General features: G+C 41.1%; 1 long non-coding RNA gene across 1 annotated transcript; it reads right to left on the bottom strand.

Annotated features, from left to right (window-relative positions):
- Positions 1 to 6707: 6707 nt before the first annotated feature.
- Positions 6708 to 15856, bottom strand: LOC148775821 (uncharacterized). The gene is made up of 4 exons (XR_016038936.1): positions 15697 to 15856; positions 12360 to 12552; positions 11871 to 12231; positions 6708 to 10647 (listed from the first exon to the last, which is right to left on the bottom strand). It is a non-coding gene; the product is annotated as an uncharacterized LOC148775821 (long non-coding RNA).
- Positions 15857 to 22915: the final 7059 nt, after the last annotated feature.

The following is a 22915-nucleotide window of genomic DNA, read 5'->3' as shown; positions in this document are numbered from 1 at the left end:
AAGAACTGCAGTGGAGGAGGGAGAAAGGGAAACAGGTACTTGAAAGACCAGACCCAAAAAGCCACATGCAAATTAAGGGAAAAAACAGCAGTCTCTGGACTTCAGCCTCTGCTTTAGGATCTGTTGTCAAATGTGTATTTAAAAAAATATCCCCAATTTGGAATTTATTTTTTGTCTTTGCTGGAAGTGCTGTTCTGCAATAGGTTTTGTTGAACAATAAACCTAATTCAGTCACCAAAGGACAAAAAATGAGCAGTCGAGCTATTTTCCTTTATTCATGACCAAGTCAGATAGACTATGGGAGACCCTTTTCATTGTTAAATGCTCAGTCATTAAAACTATCTGGAGTGAAGGGCAGGAATTAGGCTTCACGTTTAACACAGATGTGGACGAAGCCTCAAACCTGTCTCAAGCCATCAGCTAAGGAGGAAAGTTTGTTCACTGTAACAGATGTGGACTATTTGGTTTAAGTGACTGAGATATCCACCTCTTGCACGTGACTGTACAAAACCACTCTTCCCTGACCTGTATCTTATAAATGAACTTTCTTTTCAAAGTTCTGTCTCGGGTAAGTAAGAAATTACACATGAAAGAAGGGAAACCTAACTCAGAGAATGATACAGATTTCTCTGTTGTCAAACGTTCATACTCAATGGTTTCCAGTGAGGGGAGAGAGGGCTACCACTCTCCAGGAATCATTTGGCAATATCTACAGAAAGTGTGGGTCACACAACTAGGGTGAAGGGGGCTGTTGGCCTTTGGTGGGTAGAGACCAGAGATTTGGTTAAAGGTCCTAGAATGCACAGGACAGCACCCCACCCCCAGCCACAACAGAGAATTATCCAGTCCAAAATGTCGATAGTGAGGAGGCCGAATAACCCTGCTTTATACTTCCACATAAAATAATGACCCGAGCCTTTCATAAGCTTAGCTAACTAAGATCAGGCTTCCATACAGTTTTATCTCATGGAGCCAGGTGCCTCGGGTGCAGAGGAATAAAGAAAAGGGCAGGGGCTACCTCAAAGGGAAAGAACAAAACTAAAAAGAGCAGTTACTGGAGTGAAACAAACCTTTCTTACATTTCACTTGGGTTTCAAAGCCAATTACCTACTAGAACCTAATTAATAATCAGCTTTGTTACACCCTCATCTCTCTTCTAAAAGATGACTTGGCTTCACTCCTGCTCCCGCGGGTGTTCAAATTCATTTCTCCATTAATTTCTTCTCTTCACCAGGAAACAAATTTCCCTTCTTTCTCTCTCACCCTCTTGGTGCTTCTTTCTGGACGTTTAGGTCTTAGAATTTAGCTTTTGTGATGGACAGGGAGGCCTGGCGTGCTGTGATTCATGGGGTCGTGGAGAGTCGGACACGACTGAGCGACTGAACTGAACTGAACAAGAGCCTGGTAGGCTGCCATCTATGGGATCGCACAGAGTCCGACACGACTGAAGCGAGTTAGCAGCAGCAGCAGCAGTCCAGACAGAAAACAGGCCTTGTTTATAACAACCTTTGTGTGTTATATTTCAAAGTCAACTTTACATTATCTACCCAAAATTCCATATATTTTGTCTCTGACTACAACACCAAGACAGAGGTTATCAGCCAACTTAATAGAGAATTCTCATGATATAAGGGTACCGACCCTCTCAGTTCTTTAAAAGTACTGCTACACATATCAAGCTATCAGATCAGCATTTCTCATCACGTTTTCTTAGAAGAGTAGTTCCTTGTATGTTGCCCAGAAAACAAGTCATACAAACAAATAAGATGATAACATCATACTAAAAGCGAGTAACTGAGTATGGACTACTATTCAACACTCTGCCAAATATTTTATATACCTAATATTTTTTTTTTTTTTTTCTCCACAACAGCCTGAGCTGGAACTCATTTTCCCATTGTACAGGGAAGAAACTTGCCCAAGTCTCAGGGCTAATGGTGAGCCTGGGATTTCAGTACAAGTCCACCGGTGTTCAGAGTGGTGGTCTTAAATACTGTGATCAACTACTGGGTTAAACAGAGTTAAGTAGAAATTCTTTACTGAGGAATATCTTAGACCTTTTAATGCATGTGTGCATGCTAAGTTGTTTCAGTCATGTCTGACTCTGTGACCCTATGGACCATAGCCCGCTAGGCTTCTCTGTCCATGGGATTCTCCAGGCAAGAATACTGGAGTGGGTTGCCGTGCCCTCCTCCAGGGGATCTTGACAAGCCAGGGATCGAACCTGTGTCTCTTACGTCTCCTGCATTGGCAGGCAGATTCTTTACCACTGGTATCACCTGGGAAGCCCCTTTAATATGCTACTTCATTTATAAACTATAAATTAATTTCCCAAGCTAATTTGTCCCATGCGCCTTTTTCACCATGAAGCATCCTGTGTGGTCAGCTCTCCAGAGGACCCCTTTGGAACCAAACCATGTTCTCCACTGGAACAAGCTGGTCAGAAAAAGATCTGAAGGGAAGATCACACCAGTTAGTTTTTTCACTGAGTAACCTGAACCAGTGACCACAGAAATACCACTGAAAAGCTTTGAGAAGCACAACAAGTGTCATGGGGCTGAGGGGAAAAGATACGGATATATCTTCTGAGAGTCGAGGCTAAAGAGAATCAGACGTTTTGTAGAGTTGCTTTTAGAATTTAAATCAAGCACAATTTTCTCCCTATAAGCCTCATGTTAAGGTCTTTACCAATGAACAGCTGGAGAGGATTAAAGTTGTGTGAATATCTTCTTACATTCAAGAACAAAAGATGTTAAAATAAACTTCCAAGGCAGCTTTGGTGACTTATGAAGTGTCCTGCATTATGAGCAGTTTGGTTGACTGTGAGATTGGTTCATAAAGGCCAAAAATGAAGTGTTACCATTGAACAAGTTTCCACATATCCATAATAACATCGTTAGATTATTTTGCTTTTCAAAACTTTCTTCTCTATTCCTTACTTTTATAGTCAATATTTAAGTGGAATCATAATTCTGGGAAGATTCAGGCTCTGGGAAACAAAGGATAGTCAGGTAAAGAGATATAATATATTACTTAGGGAAGCCAAGAGAGAGACAGCAAAATAAAACCAGATGTGAATTTAATATGATTATATCATCCCCTCCAATAGGAAGAACACTTTCAAATTCACTTTTTTTTTTTCTCTTGGAATCAGTTGCATCACTGAATTCTTTCAAATAAGTAAAACAGTGAGCAGCTCTTGCCCAGAAAGAAATTACATGAAGCCCACACAGGGCTTTGAACATTCATTTGCATTTGAATGATGCAGATTATAATTTGGGATAATAAAGTCTATGTGACTGAGCAGGAGAAATTATATGAACAACCAGAATTCCATTCAAGCCCTCTGCTAGTTTTTATCCCAACATGCTAACTTCAATCTACATGTTCCATCAGAGATGCATTTCTAAAAAACACACAGAATTCTTCCCAACCCTGCCACATTTGCCTGACTTACTAGGATTAAATCATTTGTTATTACGGGTTATTTTCATTTAATGTACTCTCAAGGATTCCCTATGAACAATACGTTTCTGAGTCTTCTTTGGTACATCAGATACAGTATTATGGTGCCACAATAAGAGAACCTAGGATATGTTCAGATTCTGATGTAGAATCAGCACAGTGACAAATCTGTATTATGAAAGATCATATCTTTGCTGGAAAACTAGCATCAATCATTTGACTATCAGACTGCAAACCTCTATAGACATACTTCCTTATTTTCAAATACAAATAGGATAACAATGCAAAACAATTTGCCTGATTTTCCCGCAAAACGGTTAATTTATGTAATTTCTAAGCCTGAATGGGCTTCCCTGGTGGCTCAGAAGGTAAAGCGTCTGTCTGCAATGCAGGAGACCAAGGTTCCATCCCTGGATCGGGAAAATCCCCTGGAGAAGGAAATGGCAGCAAACTTCAGTAGTCTTCCCTGGAAAATCCCATGGGCGGAGGGGCCTAGTAGGCTACAGGCCATGGGGTCGCAGAGTCGGACACGACTGAGCGAGTTCACTTTCACTTTAAGACTGAATATTATACAAAGGGGCTTCCCAGGTAGCGCTAGTGGTAAAGAACCCGCCAGCCAATGCAGGTAGACCGAAAGAGACATGGGTCCAATCCCTGGGTTGGGAAGATACCCTGGAGGAGGGCATGGCAACCCACTCCAGTATTCTTGCCTGGAATATCCCATGAACAGAGGACCCTGGCAGGCTACAGTCACACAGAGTTTGACATGACTGAAGTGACTTAGCACACATGCAAAGGGACTAAGATATCATGATTTGGGGAGAACATGAAGGAGAAATGTAATTTCTTTTCACTGTGTATATGTGTATTTGCTTTGTCACTATAGCATTGTTTAGTTCAGTTCAGTCGCTCAGTCGTGTCCGACTCTCCGCGACCCCATGAATCACAGCACGCCAGGCCTCCCTGTCCATCACCAACTCCCGGAGTTCACTCAAACTCATGTCCACAGAGTCGGTGATACCATCCAGCCATCTCATTCTCCGTCGTCCCCTTCTCCTCCCACCCCCAACCTTTCCCAGCATCAGAGTCTTTTCCAGTGAGTCAACTCTTCGCATGAGGTGGCCAAAGTATTGCAGTTTCAGCTTTAGCATCAGTCCTTCCAATGAACATCCAGGATTGATCTCCTTTAGAATGGACTGGTTGGATCTCCTTGCAGTCCAAGGGACTCTCAAGAGTCTTCTCCAACACCACAGTTCAAAAGCATCAATTCTTCGGCGATCAGCTTTCTTCACAGTCCAACTCTCACATCCATACATGACCATGGGAAAAACCATAGCCTTGACTAGACGGACCTTTGTTGACAAAGTAATGTCTCTGCTTTTTAATATACTATCAAGGTTGGTCATACTTTCCTTCCAAGGAGTAAGCGTCTTTTAATTTCCTGGCTGCAATCAGCATCTGCAGTGATTTTGGAGCCCAAAAAAATAAAGTCTGACACTGTTTCCACTGTTTTTCCATAAAACTGAGCTTAAATTTTGCAAAACACCTTCTTAAAAAAAAAAAGTATGACTTTTTCACATGAAGGGTTAAGCCCCAGAACTGAACTACATTATTTTTACCAAGACCCTACTGACTATTTATAGCCCATCAGGAAAACAGTGTCATGATTTCATTATAGTTACCCAGTGTATCACCAGAAAGCATTGTTCACATAATGTGTCTTCGTAAGAACAATTTATAAATAAACTACAAACAACAACAGATTTTATCTTTTTAAGTATGACTTTTTAAAGATTTTTTTTATTGACTCTTAGACTTCAGAGAAACTTAGAAGTCATCAAGTGTCCCCACCCGGCCCCCTCTAATCAGGACTTACTTCTTCATTGATGGGCAGTAAGGCTGTCTTTAATGGGGAGGCAGCTAAAGATGCTTTGAGGTAGTTCCATTCCATGTTGTACATTTCTATTCTTTGAAAGTCCTTGCATTAACATAAACAGAACTGACTTCCATAAGTTCCTCAGTGCCCTCAGGAGGAGCCACACAGACTAAATCTAGTCCCTCTTTAAAAGACTAGAAGTCACACCAGTTCACCCTTGAAAGGATGTGCTCTCCCTAACACCAATTATGGCCGTTCATTCACGCATTCTTCTTGTGATGGTGAGGAGACTCAAGCATCTTTGCCTCCTTTCTCTGGCACTCCTTCACAGCCTCCTCTTCTCTACCTACCCCTGTATGTTTGAGTTTTCTCATTTTCCTTCCCTTTGTCTTACCAAACCCCACACTCCCCTCCCAACTGTCACATGGATGAAGACCACCAATTCTGAATCTCCAGTAGACTTCTCTTTTGAGCTCCACTCCTAGCTGAACCACGTGCAGGTACCAAGGGCAGCTCAATCTCAAAGTCACAGCAGCATCTTTCCCCTACATTCCCTGTCTCCATCAATGCTATTTATTAATGCCATCACCCAAGGAGGCATTTTGAGTCATAATAAATCCTCTTTCCCCCTCAATAAATTTCTCTTCTAGTAAACCTCCTTCCTAGAATATCCTTGATTTCTCTTCCCTCTTCTCCATACCACTCCTACTATGCATCAATCTGGTCTCCCTGGCTCCAGTCTCACCTTATTTCCCTCACTGCAGCCAGAGTTATCTTCCCCAAACACAGCATGTTCTTGTCACATCCGTTCTGATCACAATGAAAGAAACTGTATCTAACAAAACCGCCTTTCATGCAAAAGCTTACCCTGAACTGGCCGGGGAACAAAAAATATGCAGATAAATCATATTCTTTTTTTAGAAGAAGTTTGAGTTAAACAAAAGAAACAGTTGACAGAAAGGAAGAACTGCAGCTTTAAAAAGCATTTCCACTCAGCTCATCAGTTCTCAGCTGTTAGCTGACAATAAACATATGGGAGGAAACTACAGTATAAGACAAAGATTTAAGAGCCCATAACAATACCTGTGTATGTTTAAATAAGACATTTTCCAGACCCTCATACCTGAGTAAAATAAAAGGACACGTTCTGAGAGTCTTTCAGTTTTTAAGAAGTTAATCCTCCCTCTCCCCTATCATTAATAATTCCACAGGACTTTCACGCCTTTCTACACACACTGATCATAGGGGGTTCCTGATAGAGCTCTCTAGGAGGAATAAACGCACTGGTGGGAAGGGTTTGAAAGGATTGTGATTCAGTGGCAGAAACAGAAAACTTTATTACATTTTTTTTATGAGGCAGGTTAGCTTCTATATCATATGAATTGTCTGTCACAAACAGCATCATGCTAGAGATAAAACTGGATTCTGTTAGTCTTCAGTCACTTTTATGAAACCAAGCAGACTGGTTTAATTATATATTTTTAGGATCCTAAAACTGACTCTCCCATTCTTGGCTCTTACAATTTTCAATAAATACACAGTAAGAGTCCCAACCTTAGAGTTTCTTGATGCCTTCCAAACAAAATATTTCAGGTTTGTTCATTTGTCTAAATTTACTTAGAAAATATATATATAAAGGATGATGATGGAATAGACCCTTCCAGATGAGTGCATGCATGCTCAATCACTCAGTCGTGTCCGATTCTTTGCCACCCCATGGACTGTAGCCCACCAGACTCCTCTGTCTATGGGGTTCTCCAGGCAAGAATACTGGAGTGGGTTGCCATGCTCTTCTCCAGGGGATCTTCCCAACCCAGGGATTGAACCTGCATCTCCTGCATCACAGGCAGATTCTTTCCGCTGAGCTATAATACGATGTCTTAAACTTTCAAATTTACTTACTTGTTTTTGAAAACATCCATAGTACAGTCTCATTGACAGTGGAGTAAAATGAAAGAAAAAGGTTTTTTACTATTGTTATTTTTTGTTGAAATGTAGTTGGTTTACAATATTTTGTTAGTTTCATTCATTATTGTTATTTGACCTTGAAGAGTAATGAACTCTGAAAACTGAATAAATAAAACACTAAATCATTAACAATAAATAATTCCAGTTAGGTCCCAGGCCTAAAGTCTGAATTTTCTCAGCTCAAAAGAACTGACATATACTCTAGAAACAAAACTGATTTTCTTGCATGTTTATAAGTGTTTATGTCAGTGTGAAGCTATGTGTTTTCTTCTTCACTTTCTTCAAAAACAGAAGTATTTTCATTTAGATTTCATTTTCCATTTCCTTCCATGCTTTGGAATCTTATGATGCTGGTGCAAATCTGCAAAGCCACAATCAGGTGTTGCCGGCAGCTTCTGCGTAAGTTTATTTTCACTTGGTGTGGGTTTGAAAAAAACTTTTTTAAAATGGCTCCATTGATAAACATTATCTGAATTGAACTTCCACAGTTCTGTGGAAAATCAAGTAGAACACACATTTTGGTGGTCATATCCGAAGGTTTTCACCCTCTCCAAGGATTTGTGAGGACGGATATGTTCATGATCAAGTCACTGTCCTGTTTGTCTACTCAAATCAGCTGATTTGGGGTCACAGTTATATAGAAAAATGAGATTTTATTCTGTTTCATAGAAGGAAAAATAATTGTAGTAGTTTTTGCTCTACCTTTTGCTATGGTTTTTTAATCCTCCCCCCAAACTTACAGATTATTTCAGATGCAACAGACAGCTTACAAAAATAATGGAATGGGAAAGAAGGGGAAAGATCCTGAAACATAATGTTTGAACAACAACAATCCCATACCTAAATGCAACCAAAAAAATGAGGACAATATCTCTCTACGGTGGATAAAAAAATAAATGAAACCTGTGAGTATAAAACTCAGTTGTGAGTCGGACACAACTGAAGCTGCTTAGCTTTCATCTTTGACATATTTGAGAAGATGTCAGAGATGATTAACCTCGGAAATGCTAATATGTTAGGGAGAAAACGATAAGGAAAGTAGATTACGTTTCTCTATGCTGAACCAAAAAGATAACAGTATATCATTGGCCAAAAATTTTGCTTGTGTTGCCATATATGAAAATCTATATAGATTTTGCCCTATTTTTAAAAATGCATGTAGAAAAGGAACAATTTCTAACCCCTCAAAACAGCACCAGTTGCAGATATTTTATTTAACTTTAACCTTTTATCCAGACCTATAACTCATTGATTAAGAACTCATCTCTATATTTCAGCTCTTGGTTTAAGGCCCCTCATACCACATATGTCAATCCAGGACTATCTGGAGCATTAACTTAAAATGTCAAAAGTGTAATTTTTCTTTACAGCAGAAGTAGAATTATAAAAATTAGATCTTTCAATTATAGATGACATTTACCACTCTAATCAAGGTTAGCCTTACATGTGGGTGGGGTCAGAGGTTGAATGAGAATGATTCTCTATGCCAAAATAACTCTAGCACAGGTCTGCCAAGATTTTGCATCTACTTTTAGTAAATACTCCTATTATCTTGGGCTTCCCAGATGGCGCTAGTGGTAAAGAACCTGCCTGCCAATGCAGGAGACTTAAGAGATGCAGGTTCCATCCCCTGGGTTGGGAAGATGCCCTAGAGGAGGTCACGGCAACCCACTCCAGTATTCTTTCCTGGAGAATCCCATGGACAGAGGAGCCTTGTGAGCTACAGTCTGTGGGATCGCAAAGAGTCAGACACAACTGAAGCTACCTAGCTTTCACAGGCACTGATTATCTTGGTTCTGAGCCATGACAACCATAACTATATTTTATGGATTTCTACAGGCTTCCCTGGTGGCTCAGAGGTTAAAGCGTCTGCCTGCAATGCAGGAGACCTGGGTTCGATCCCTGGTTCAGGAAGATCCCCTGGAGAAGGAAATGGCAACCCACTCCAGTATTCTTGCCTGGAGAATCCCATGGATGGAGGAGCCTGGTAGGCTACAGTCCACGGGGTCACAAAGAGTTGGACACGACTGAGCGACTTCACTTTCACTTTGAACCAAATATTGTGTTCAGCTCTTAATGATTGACATAAAGGAGTCCTTAAGTATGGACACTAAAGTCAAGCTCCATATATTTGAAACCTAGATCTTGGGAAAATTAGCTAACCTAACTGAACTTCTGTTTTCTCAAATGTAAAATGTGTATCAGTTCTGTTCAGTTGCTCAGTCGTGACTCTTTGTGACCCCATAGACTGCAGCATGCCAGGCTTCCCTGTCCATCACCAACTCCTGGAGCTACTCAAACTCATGTCCATCGAGTCGGTGATGCCATCCAATCATCTCACCCTCTGTCATCCCCTTCTCCTCCCACCTTCAATCTTTCCCAACATCAGGGTCTTTTCTAGTGAGTCAGTTCTTCACATCAGATGGCCAAAGTATTGGAGTTTCAGCTTCAGCATCAGTCCTTCAAATAAATATTCAGGACTGATTTCCTTCAGGATGGACTGGTTGGATCTCCTTGCAGTCCAAGGGAATTTCAAGAGTCTTCTCCAGCACCACAGTTCAAGAGCATCAATTCTTTGGCACTCAGCTTTCTTTATAGTCCAACTCTCACATCCATACATGACTACTGGAAAAAACATAGCTTTGACTAGACGAACCTTTGTTGGCAAAGTAATGTCTCTGATTTTTAATATGCTGTCTAGGTTGGTCATAGCTTTCCTTCAAGGATTGTTCCCATTGTTTCCCCATCTATTTGCCATGACGTGATGGGACCAGATGCCATGATCTTAGTTTTCTGAATGTTGAGTTTTAAGCCAACTTTTTCACTCTCCTCTTTCACATTCATCAAGAGGCTCTTTAGTTCTTCTTCACTTTCTGCCATAAGGGTGGTGTCATGTGCATATCTGTGGTTACCTATATTTCTCCCAGAAATCTTGATTCCAGCTTGTGCTTCATCCAGCCCAGTATTTCTCATGATTTACTTTGCATATAAGTTAAATAAGCAGGGTGACAATATGCAGCCTTCAGATACTCCTTTCCTGATTTGGAACCAGTCTGTTGTTGGGTATCCAGTTCAGTTCAGTTCAGTTGCTCAGTCATGTCCGACTCTTTGCGACCTCATGAATCACAGCATGCCAGGCATCCCTGTCCATCACCAACTCCCGGAGTTCACTCAAACTCATGTCCATTGAGTCGGTGATGCCATACAGCCATCTCATTCTCTGTTGTCCCCTTCTCCTCCTGCCCCCAATCCTTCCCAGCATCAGAGTGTTTTCCAGTGAGTCAACTCGTCCCATGAAGTGGCCAAAGTATTGGAGTTTCATCTAAATCTTAAAGTGGCTGTGAAAATAGTGAGAAAGATGAGAATAGAAAAATTAAGCAATTTTCCTAAGATCACACACAGCTAAGTAGAAGAAACAAATTTTCAATCTAGTTCTTGTAATTCCAAATTCCTGTAACTTTCCACAATATCACACCACCTCTGAGGGTGCCCAGGATGACAGGCAGATAAAAGGCACCAGAGAAGAGCAAGACACAAACACAGACAGTGTTTCTATTCTTGGAAGAAGACATGGACCTTTGGGGGTCCTGGGATAACCAAAAGAAGATGGATTCTGTTTGACTCTCAGAATTATAGGAAATCATATTGGTGACACATTCACTGGACATCATGGAAACTGACAAAGAGTTTCTAATCAACTGTGCTCAACATACCATAGAACTTAAAAAAAAAAAAATGAAGGAAAGAAAACCAAAATACAAGATAGTGAAAAAACTGAGTCAGTTAATGAACTCTAAGAACCGTATGAAGCTTCCCTGGTGGCTCAGTGGTAAAGAATCCACCTGCCAATGCAAAAGATATGAGTTCAATCCCTGGGTCAGGAAGATTCCCCTGGAGAAAGAAATGGCAACCTGCTCCAGCATTCTTGCCTGGAAAATCTCATGGAAAGGAGGAACCTGGTTGATTACCATCCATAGGATCGCAAAGAGCTGGACACGATTGAGTGACTAAATAACAAAGATCTGTATACTGTATAAGAAAAACTCTTTCACCCAGTTAACAGTCCACTCCCAGCTTCAGCCTCCTTCAAACACCTCAAATACTTACATTTTATAACAGAAGATGAAGGTTCACTTCAGGAAACTTGAGATAAATGATGTTGCCCCTTGGTTATAAGCTCTACCAGGGCAGGAAGCCCAGCAGTTATACTGAACACTTTGTAACACTAGCTGGTGCATGCTGAGTTAACTCAATAAGTCTTTCTTGAATTGAATTTAGTCCAATTGCTACTATGACCCTCATCCATAATGCAAAGATATATGACCCTTCTGTTTTCTCTTGAGCTCTTAATTAACATCTAGCAATATTCCATTTGACATGCATTTGGATCCCACCCACATTAAGCATCTGCAAGGCAAGGTCCCAAAGTCACACAGATCAGACATATCAGCTCAAGAAAAATGGAAACAGTTGCATCAAAAGGAATGTACCTTATTTTAAATGATTAAATATATAAGATAATTCATGTTGATAGAGGGATTCAATATTATGTGATACTGACCTGGATTTAATGTAAAACATTTTCTTTCTTCATGGAATCCAGAAAGTCTCATGGTGGTTTTCTTTGTGAGATATTACAGTCATCTAAAGAACATGTGGTCCGAAAGAGCAGGTGGGAGGTACAATCTTGTAAGATGGAGTCTCAAAGCCACATGTCATCACTCCGAATCTTTGGTGTCACCCTGTAGGCTACCTCTCACAGCTTTCCTCCAGAAAGCCAAGTTTTTGAAGCTGAAGTAGCATTGTTCATAAGACTATATAAGTACAACTTTACTTTTCTGTAAATCTGTTTGGAAACCTATGTCAAAACCTTAAAATACATCCATCCTTTGACTGAATATTTCCTCTTCTCAGAATCTATCCTAGAGAAATAATCAAAAATGCAAAGAAAAGCTTGTATTAAAAGAAAAAAAAAAGTTTGTCTTTTATGAATAAAGACCCAGAATAACAAAATGGTCAATTAAATTCAGGTGCATTCACTAAGACTCACCTTTCTCCATTTTAACATCTTTGAAATTGGAATATGTTTTATAGTAGCTGGCATCTTATTATCCCCATCAGTCATGCAATAGCCACGAAGTAGCTGTCATTGGCAGGCAAGCATTAACTTGGTCACAGATGTTCATCTTGTCATTACTTCTGTTGAATGATGGACATTGTTGGTACTACACATGTTGCTTTCACTGCCATTTAAAAGTAACACAGTGATTCAGTATTGAGATGAAAAGTTATTGTGTAACCATGTAAACAGAACTGCAGCAGGTAAATTTTATATTGGTGAAGTAAATATTCATTATAGGAGAAATAGTCACTATTCCATATTTTTTCCAAGGAAAAAAATCATGTGTTTTTTGGCACCTAAATAGATGAAATGGTGCTACATTTTGTTTTCTGAGGAATATGCAAAAGAAGCATCTCCTACGTGCTAAGTAGCACAACTCTTAGGCAAAAGAATTGCCAAATGCTTAGAAGAGATAAAAGAAATGTCAAAGCATCAAAAGGCTAGTATAAGTAACAAATGTGTTTCAGGAGATCGTGAAGGCTTTGTGTCATAGCTTAATTGAAAATACCTTTTTCCTTTCATAGTAGTGTGTGGAATAATGTGTTCTATAGTCAACAGCATCTTAAAAGCATTTAAAATAAACACTTCCTAGTGTTCTTGCCTGGAGAATCCCAGGGACGGCGGAGCCTGGTGGGCTACAGTCCATGGGGTCGCACAGAGTCGGACACGACTGAAGCGACTTAGCAGCAGCAGCAGCAGCAGCAGAGACAAAAACGGAGAAGGCAATGGCAAGCCACTCCAGTACTCTTGCCTGGAGAATCCCATGGATGGAGGAGCCTGGTGGGCTGCAGTCCATGGGGTCGCTGGGGGTCAGACATGACTGAGTGACTTCACTTTCAATTTTCACTTTCACACATTGGAGAAGGAAATGGCAACCCACTCCAGTGTTCTTGCCTGGAGAATCCCAGGGACGGGGGAGCCTGGTGGGCTTCCGTCTGTGGGGTCACACAGAGTCGGACACGACTGAAGTGACGGCAGCAGAGACAAAAAAACTCTGGGCTTAAATAAAAATATAAAAGAAGAATAAAAAATTGCAAACTCACAACTATTTAAAATAGATTTTAAATAGTGTGGAAAAGTGAAAGCAAATATGTTAAAATGTATAAAAATCTATAAAGTGAGAAGATGATTAATCTTTTCTTCTTCCTTTTTATGTTTCCACGTTGGTTTTTTTAACTTTCCATGATCATTTTTCATGTAATAGAGTATATTTTGTTTCTAATAATAAAAGATAAAATTAGAGATGCTTTCTTTTTTATTAAAATATGATTTACAATGTTGTGCTAATTACTGCTGTACTGCAAAGCAATTCATTTATACATATATGTGCATTTTTGTTTTAACAAGAGTGTGTTTTTTAATTAGTTTAAAATAATATTTAGAATATTAAAAACAAGGGTGGAAATTTATGCTCCATACACTCATCACTTCCTTTATAACCATTATTGTTATGTGTCTAAGCCTTTTTTGAATCTGCTCATATTTTATATCCTTATTGCGAGGATAATTCTATAGATTCTGTGAGATACAGTCAATAGATTCACAAGCTTCCACTTCTATCCTCTGCCTGGTGTTCTTAAATCCGGCCCACGCATGTCAACCCAATCCATACTCTTCACACTTTCATTATGCTCAATCAGACTTTCTTGGCCTTTGCTATCCCAACCACAAAAGCTAACCTACTACATCTTTTCTAACTATTAAAGCTCTCTCTGATAAAGGACCTTTCCAACTCATCTTTCTTAGTACTTATAATTATTCTGAGTTCACTACCCAAGGCTACTCTGAGATCAGGTGAGTTTATTTCCGAGTTATTTATCCAATTGTGGTATCTTTCAATTTCTTTTCTGTATGAAAGAAAACTAAGAGGAACAAAAGAGGAAACACATCTTTTTCCAGGTATATTATTGATCAAAGGGCCTTCGAGCTGGTATAGTTTGCAGCCATGGACTTTTGGATGGTAACCTTAATATCATTCACTAGAATTTCTGAGGTCACTGAGAAGATGAATGAGGAGAGCATAAGGTGAAGATGGAACAGAGAAAAGAAAACACAGAGCCTGAAATAAACCTCAGAACCAGGGGACCCTGAACAAGCTGGATTCATGCTAGGGAATAATGTATCCCCAGGCCCAGATCTTTCTGAGTATCATTGTAGTTACAAAATCTGTCCATTCTCTGGTCTCTCTCATTGTTTTACAGTTGAAAGAAATTGCACCACAGGCAGCCTTGGAGTGCAAGCGGGAAGTAGGGTAAACACCAGCTTCATAAGCTGGGGCTCCTCATCAGTCAGTGCTGAGATAAGACTCCCCCTCAAGCAGCATCTCTGTTTGTCCCTGCAGTTACCAAGACCGCGTCCTTTGTGCCTCAAGCACGTGTGTACTTCCGTCACTCATGGTCTGTGGGTGGCCCTCCTGTACATATGGCAAGACTATCAGAGCAACCAGTTCCACAAAGGAAGGCCCCCAAACTAAGCTCTCCACAGGCACCATCAGTCAGCCGAGTCCTAAAAGGAAACTCTGTGTTCACTTCAGTCCCCCCACAAGTCTATGTACTTGGTGGTAAAATTATAAAATCATCAATGTATTTAACCTGTAGCCCATAAGCATGTTAACTCCCTATTCATGCCTCATCCCACCCCAAACTGGGCTTCCTTGATGGTTCAGTGGTAAAGAATCCACCAGCAATGCAGGAGACCCAGGTTCGATCCCTAGGTCTCAAAGACCCCCTGGAGAAGGGAATGGCTATCCACTCTAATATTCTTGCCTGTAGAATTCCATGGACGGAGGAGCTTGTTGGGCTACAATCTATGGGGTCATAAAACGTCAGATACGACTGAGCGACTAAAACACATTCACACACAACCCCCAACTAGTTAAAATAATAAATAAATAAAATTTGACTTGATGCTCCGTTCCGTCACTCAGTCGTGTCCGACTCTGCGACCCTGTGGACTGTAGCCTACCAGGCTTCTCCATCCATGGGATTCTCCAGGCAAGAATACTGGAGTGGGTTACCGTTTCCTTCGCCAAGGGATCTTCCTGACCCAGGGATCGAACCCCGGTCTCCCGCTTTGGGGGCAGACGCTTTAACCTCTGAGCCACCAGGGAAGCTACTCACCCATAACTTATAATAAGTATCTGAGTTGGTCTGAGATTGAAGTTCAAGACTTGCTTTGGCTGGAGCTGGACTCTCCCTGGAGACTTGGACACAGGCTTGGTGGGAAGCGACAGGATGTAGAGATGCCATGGCAATCTAAAGCTTACCTCAAGTCAGAGACACAACACAAGCGGTCAGCGTGGGGAGAAGAATATCCACCCAGAGCAGAAATCTGAAGGAGGTGGGAGAGAGGTCTGCTACAAGTGCCTTGTCACCATTACATGAAGATTAGACTCTGTCAAGTTGAATCTGCCAAAAATTGTAAAATAAGGATACGTCTCATTGCTCTGTCATGTGTGAGATGTTCATTAGCATTTCATGCAGGCAGGCAGAAAATTGCTGGGGAAGGAAGAAATCACATCCCGAGCTCATCCCCCATCTAAGTGCTGCAAATTTGGCATTTCTGCACAGGAGGAAATGGTACCCTGCTGGCAACAGGTTCTTCATCAACTCAACCCGCAATGAAAACACAAAGCAATAAAAAGACACTGCATCTTGACTGCCCTCAGTACCTTGTGAGTACCCATCAGTCTTAGGAAGAGTTCCTGGAATTGTTACAGAAACTCTCTGCTCACCTGAAGTACTGTGCTCACTACCTGAATTCTGTTTAATTCATTAGAATTAATACTAGAAGTCTGGGGGAATAGGGAAAGAGGGAAAGAAAAGCATTATTGTATCCAGAGCACTAGAGCGAGGCTGGGTATCATCACTGTCCCAGCCTCCTTCTCCCAGGACTTTTCAGTAGAGACGCTCTCTCTTGAATCATGTAGGCCTCCACAGCCCCAAAGGATAAACCAGCCTCGATGCCAGATTTGACTTTCATCACTCAGGTTATGGGGGCCCTTCCTACTCTGCAGGTTCCCAACTGGCCATGGCATCAGGGAACACACACAAAGCAAAGGAAGGCAAGCCCTTCAAAAACTGTGCCTCAGTTTTCAACACACCTTTTAGCAGAACTGATTGACATGAAACAAAACAGAATGTTTGAAATTGTACCCATTCCTCTTTTAGTTGCCCTCTTGGTGGGAGAGTGACAAGCAGAGATGTAGTCTAAAGGCTGATTGTCCAAGGGGTGACCAAGTGGGCTGGACAATCGACGCCTGAAGTGCCAGTTTTGCATCTGAGTCGCTTCCCAGGTTGCCAATGCAAGCAGACATAAGAGAGGAAAGTCCCATCCAGAGGTCAGGAAGATCCCCTGGAGGAGGATCCAGGAGGAGGATGACCCCCTGGCAACCCCTTCCAGTATTCTTGCCTGGAGAATCCCATGCACAGAGGAACCTTGCAGGCTACAGTCCATGGGGTCGCAAAGAATCGGATACAACTGAGCGATTTAGCATGTAGGCACACACACTTCCAAGATGAGGACTTTATCTTGTGGGAACCTGGGATGACCAGTCCGTGGCCTAAATGGTGCTTAGCATTACAAATGGATGCTGAAGAGGAGGACAAAATAAGAAGCTATCACATTCTTTTAAGTGTGTGTCTTTGAATTGACTATCTGTCATCTGCCGCTAAACGCCCTCATGTTGCTGCTTGGAAAGGACTGACAGCTCTCAGCTGCTGCCGTCACCAATCCTTCCATGCTGACACCCCAGATCAGATCATAGCACCAAACCTTAGCATGACCTTCATTTAATTCTATACCAAAATTTATGTCACACCATCCTGTTCTAATGGTTTATCACTTAACAAAAACCAAAAGGAACAACCAGAGAATATTCTTTAGCCGTTTAAAAACCATAGTGTTATAGAACATGCAATGATATGGGAAAGTGCTCATCATATAGTATGCAATGAAAACACCCAGAGAGAAAATTATGTATGCAATATGATCTAATTGGATTATACATATGTAACTGTGTGTGATTCCAAAATACTAATCTTGAACAATTCTTGACAAAGTGGTTAAGAGTAATTTTGATTTTTTTCTTTATACTTTCAAAAGTATACCAAATTGAGCATGTATTATTAAATTTTTAAATCTGGCTGTGCCTGGTCTTAGCTGCAGCATGCAGGATTTTTAGCTGTGGCATGCAGGCTTTTAGTTGTGGCATTCGAGATCTAGGTCCCAGACTAGGGATCAAACCCAGGTCCCCTGCATTGGGAGCATGGAGTCTTAGCCACTGGTCCACCAGGGAAGTCCTGAACATGTATTATTTTTATAAGCAGAAAAAAAATAATATTTTCAAACTGCTACACAGAGGTAACATAGTCCTCAGTTTAAACCAGCATGTTATTGCTTATTTACACCACATTCTACCCACTAATTTCATTTCCTATTCTCTGGATTTCCCAAGGCCCATATGGTTCAACTTTGTTTCTGGCGTCCGGGATGCAAATGAAGCAAGCAGGCTGACTTTTGGGTGACTTCTCAGTTCACCATGTGTCAGGAAGCAGAAGGAGCCAGAAGAACTGGCTCTGAGTCCCTATCCTGCCCCCCAAGTGTAATCAGGGACCTTGGAAATCCCTGAGCATCTGGGCCAAACTCTCCCCACGTATGAACTGAAAGGTTGGACCCTTGCTTGAAATGTCTGCTTTCCATGAGCTGCTAGATCCAATTGCAGCAGAAAGTTCTAATTGCCATGAACATGAGGGTGCTGCAAAGTTCCTTCACAGAGTGATTCTCATTCAGCAGGAAGTGGTGAAAGCCGAGTCATCAATATGCAAGAGATCCAACATGCTGTTTTATCTCAGAACAAAACTCTTAGGCAAAATATTCAATGCAGATGTAAATACAGTCCAAATACCTACAGTACTGAAACAGGCAAGGTGGTCTTTGAGAAACCTAAATCATGTAGTATAACAAACATAAATAAGGAGTTAGCTTTATATCCAATATTTAAGTTTGTGCTTCCCTGGTGGCTCAGACAGTAAAGAATTTACCTGCAATGCAGGAGACCTGGGTTTGATCCCTGGGTTGGAAAGATACGCTGGAGAAAGAAAGAAATGGCTATTCAATCCCATATTCTTACCTGGGAAATTCCATGGACAGAGGGGCCTGGTGGGCTACAGTCCAAGGGGTCACATGGGGGCACACAACTGAGCGACTAATATTTTCACTAAGTTTAATCATCTGAATTCATTTGAATCATCAGGTAACTCAGGTACAAACACGTGGAATGATTATAATGACCTGATCTGAACAAGTAGTCAAAGAAAATATAACCCTTCCCTTGAATGGAATTATTGACATTGTAAATTCTGAAAATTATACAAGCAATACATAAAATCACTGCAAAATAAAATTCATACCATGCAAATGTCCGCAGAGTGAAAAATGGAAATTCTCCTCAAAGTTTCACCCACTACCCACCCACTCCTCTATCCACAGATAACTTGTTTGGGATCCTTTCCATTTTAAACGTACATATCTCTACATGGTTCCTATCACTCGATCCCAAAGCTCCACAAGAATATTTAGAAATATCTCAAATCTTTGTCCCATCAAATGTAACCAAAGATGACAAAATATTTTTACTAAAATGAAATAGCTGTTTTTCAAAGAAATGTTCATTATTTGTAGCCTCTACAATTGATGCTGACCATTATTTTCTTTTTGCTCATGTTGTTATCTTTAAATAATAAGTAAATAAACATTAATATTAGAGGAAAAAATGTTACTGGGACAGCAAGAACAGTACAAAAGCCCCTGCATGCGCAGTTTTTGGTCTCCCAGACACAGGCATATGTCAGACTCATAACTGAGCTCAACAGATGCCCCAGGTCAGCTCCCATGTGAAAACACATCCCACCTGTGGGCACTGCCAGGGAACAATATCACAACTCTTCCTTCTCTGCAAAACCTGGACAGAGCTTCACGTCCAAGAGGAAAGACCAAATGATTTTGCAGGCACTAGAAGTTCAGAAATGGCACTTAGAGACCAGTTCCTAAGCTTTCATTATTTAAATGCTGACATGGACAATTGACTACTGGCAAAACCAGTTCTGTGCAGAGATCACTTAAGTACAGAGCTCACATAAGAGGAGAAAAAACAGGCAGTGGTCCCCAAACTCTGGGTCATGAACTGATACCTCCTGTCAGATCGCCAATGGCATTAGATTAAAGCGCACAATAAAAGCAATGTGCTAGAATCATCCCGAAACCATCCCCCTTTCCCCTGGTCCATGGAAAAATTGTCTCCCCTGGTGCCAAAAGTTTGGGTACCACTGGTTTAAGGAGTTAAATGCAATTAACCAGACAGCTCAGGCCCCCAAAATTGTTACACTGGGCTCACAGAGGGGAAATGATGCTTTTTGTTAAAGTAGAGGAAATACACTCTATCTGCTAATAAAAATGATCATTTATTGAGTACTTCCAGTTCTGAGCATCTTATGTAAGTTAAACAATTCAGTTTCACGACAAACCCAGACAAAGGTGCTGTTATCATATCTGTTTTAAAGATGAGGAAACTGAAGGACTCAAGAGTTGTTCAGCTTCATCTTGAGAGGATCTGGGCTCTCCCTTCTAGTGGCAAAATGGCTGCAGCAGTGTCAGCCTTTCCATCTCAATCACCACACTGTTCAGAGGAAAAGAAACTCTCTTCTGGAATCCACATTCTCATTGGCCTGATTGTGTTATGTGCTCATTTTTATGGACAGGGAGACCAAGATGTGCAGATTAAATCAAGCCAATCAGAGCCATCCGATTATATACTAGGAGGTGTAAGTAGGATTAATGTCACCTACATTTCCAGGGGGATAATGGATGTTGGAGATGGATGTTGGAGAGGTGAACACCAAATGTGTACTACAGTATTCACCAGCCAGTAAAGAAAAATTTTCCAACAGTATAATTATAATCATAGTTTATCTTGAAACTCTTAATTCCTATTGGTATTATTTGTTCTAGAACAATATTTTCTTCATGTAGTCACTTTGAAATATATATATATATATATATTTTATTCCATCTCCTCTTCCCCAGAATTGATTTTTCCTAATGATGTCAAGGCTATGGTTTTTCCAGTGGTCATGTATGGATGTGAGAGTTGGACTGTGAAGAAAGCTGATCACCAAAGAATTGATGCTTTTGAACTGTGGTGCTGGAGAAGACTCTTGAGAGTCCCTTGGACTGCAAGGAGATCCAACCAGTCCATTCTAAAGGAGATCAGTCCTGGGTGTTCATTGGAAGGACTGATGCTAAAGCTGAAACTGCAATACTTTGGCCACCTCATGCGTCGAGTTGACTCACTGGAAAAGAGTCTGATGCTGGGAAGGATTGGGGGTGGGAGGAGAAGGGGACGACAGAGAGTGAGATGGCTGGATGGCATCACTGACTGGATGGAAGTGGGTTTGAGTGAACTCCGGGAGTTGGTGATGGACAGGGAGGCCTGGCGTGCTGTGATTCATGGTGTCGCAACGAGTCAGACACGACTGAGTGACTGAACTGAAGGACAATAGGTTTGCAATACATGGTGAGCACTCTTAGGCATATATGTGATCATTACTTCTAATAGGAAATATGATAGTGGAGAACTAGGACTATCATATACTCTTTGATTAGAGGAAAATCAAGATTTCAAATGAGAAGCATCTTCCTACTTAGTTATCTTATATATGTGCTATTTTACCCCTCAGTTATGGATTTAGTGCTTTGCTTCAGTTCAGTTCAGTCACTCAATCATGACTCTTTGTGACCCCATGGACTGCAGCACACCAGGTCTCTCTGTCCATCACCAACTCCCAGAGCCTACTCAAACTCATGTCCATCAAGCCAGTGATGCCATCTAACCACCTCATCCTCTGTCATCCCCTTCTCCTTCCGCCTTCAATCTTTCCCAGCATCAGGGTCTTTTCAAATGAGTCAGGTCTTCACATCAGGTGGCCAAAGTATTGGAGTTTCAGATTCAACATCAGTCCTTTCAATGAGTATTCAGGACTGATTTCTTTTAGGATGTACTGGTTGGATCTCCTTGCAGTCCATGGGACTCTCAAGAGTCTTCTCCAACATCACAGTTCAAAAGCATCAATTCTTCAGCTCTCAGCTTTCTTTATAGTCCAACTCTCAAATCCATACATGACTACTGGAAAAACCATAGCCTTGACTAGATGGACCTTTGTTGACAAAGTAATGTCTCTGCTTTTTAATATGCTGTCTAGGTTGGTCATAACTTTTCTCCCAAGGAGTAAGCGTCTTTTAATTTCAAGGCTGCAGTCACCATCTACAATGATTTTGGAGCCCAAAAAAATAAAGTCTGCCACTATTTCCACTGTTTCTCCATCTATTTGCCATGAAGTGATGAGACCAGATGTCATGATCTTAGTTTTCTGAATGTTGAGCTTTAAGCCAGCTTTTTCACTCTCCTCTTTCACTTTCATTAAGAGGCTCTTTAGTTCTTCTTCACCTTCTGCCATAGGGGTGGTGTCATCTGAGTATCTGAGGTTATTGATATTTCTCCCGGCAATCTTAATTCCAGCTTACACACAAGCAAAGCACACAAGTGAAATCAGAACTATAGGAGTCCTTACGAAGTGCTCAGAATTATTCCTCTGCTTTTATTCTAAACAGAAAATTAGCTATCCAATTTAAAAGATGTTCTCAAATGGAGATGGCACAGCATTCTTTGAGAACACACTTAAAAGTTTAATGACCTTCCCTATCAGTGTGATGCTTATATTGAAACTAATGTTGAATTCAAGTTAATCCCACAAATACTTGTTAAATGTGACCATCTTGATCATGCCTATGTCTCAATTGAAAACATCCTCTATGTAGCCTTCATAAACTAGATCAGATCAGATCAGATCAGTCGCTCAGTCGTGTCCGACTCTCCACGACCCCATGAATCACAGCATGCCAGGCCTCCCTGTCCATCACCAACTCCCGGAGTTCACTCAAACTCATGTCCACAGAGTCGGTGATGCCATCCAACCATCTCATTCTCCGTTGTCCCCTTCTCCTCCCGCCCCCAACCTTTCCCAGCATCAGAGACTTTTCCAGTGAGTCAACTCGTCGCATGAGGTGGCCAAAGTATTGCGGTTTCAGCTTTAGCATCAGTCCCTCCAATGAACATCCAGGATTGATCTCCTTTAGAATGGACTGGTTGGATCTCCTTGCAGTATAAGACCACAGTTATACATAAGTTGATCAACACATGTGTATTTGAGCATCTGTGCTAGGAATGGAAGCTTGCAAACAAGTATAAACATTATTCTCAGCCTTACCTCTCCTGGATACATGGCTGAAATCCATTTTCCTGGTTCTTCATCGTTTCCATGGCTTTTCTCTGGACCTTCTGCTAGTTTTCCACAGCTATGATAAATGGATGTCTCACAATTAACTCCACAAATAGAAACAGCCAAATGGATTCTAGAGAAATAAAAGTA

Source organism: Moschus berezovskii, chromosome 13 (assembly GCF_049115385.1).
Source record: "Moschus berezovskii isolate FMDL1 chromosome 13, NW_MosBer_1.0, whole genome shotgun sequence".
NCBI lineage: Eukaryota > Metazoa > Chordata > Mammalia > Artiodactyla > Moschidae > Moschus > Moschus berezovskii.
Note: the sequence above shows the minus strand (reverse complement) of the source record. Positions and strands in the feature narration are given on the sequence as shown.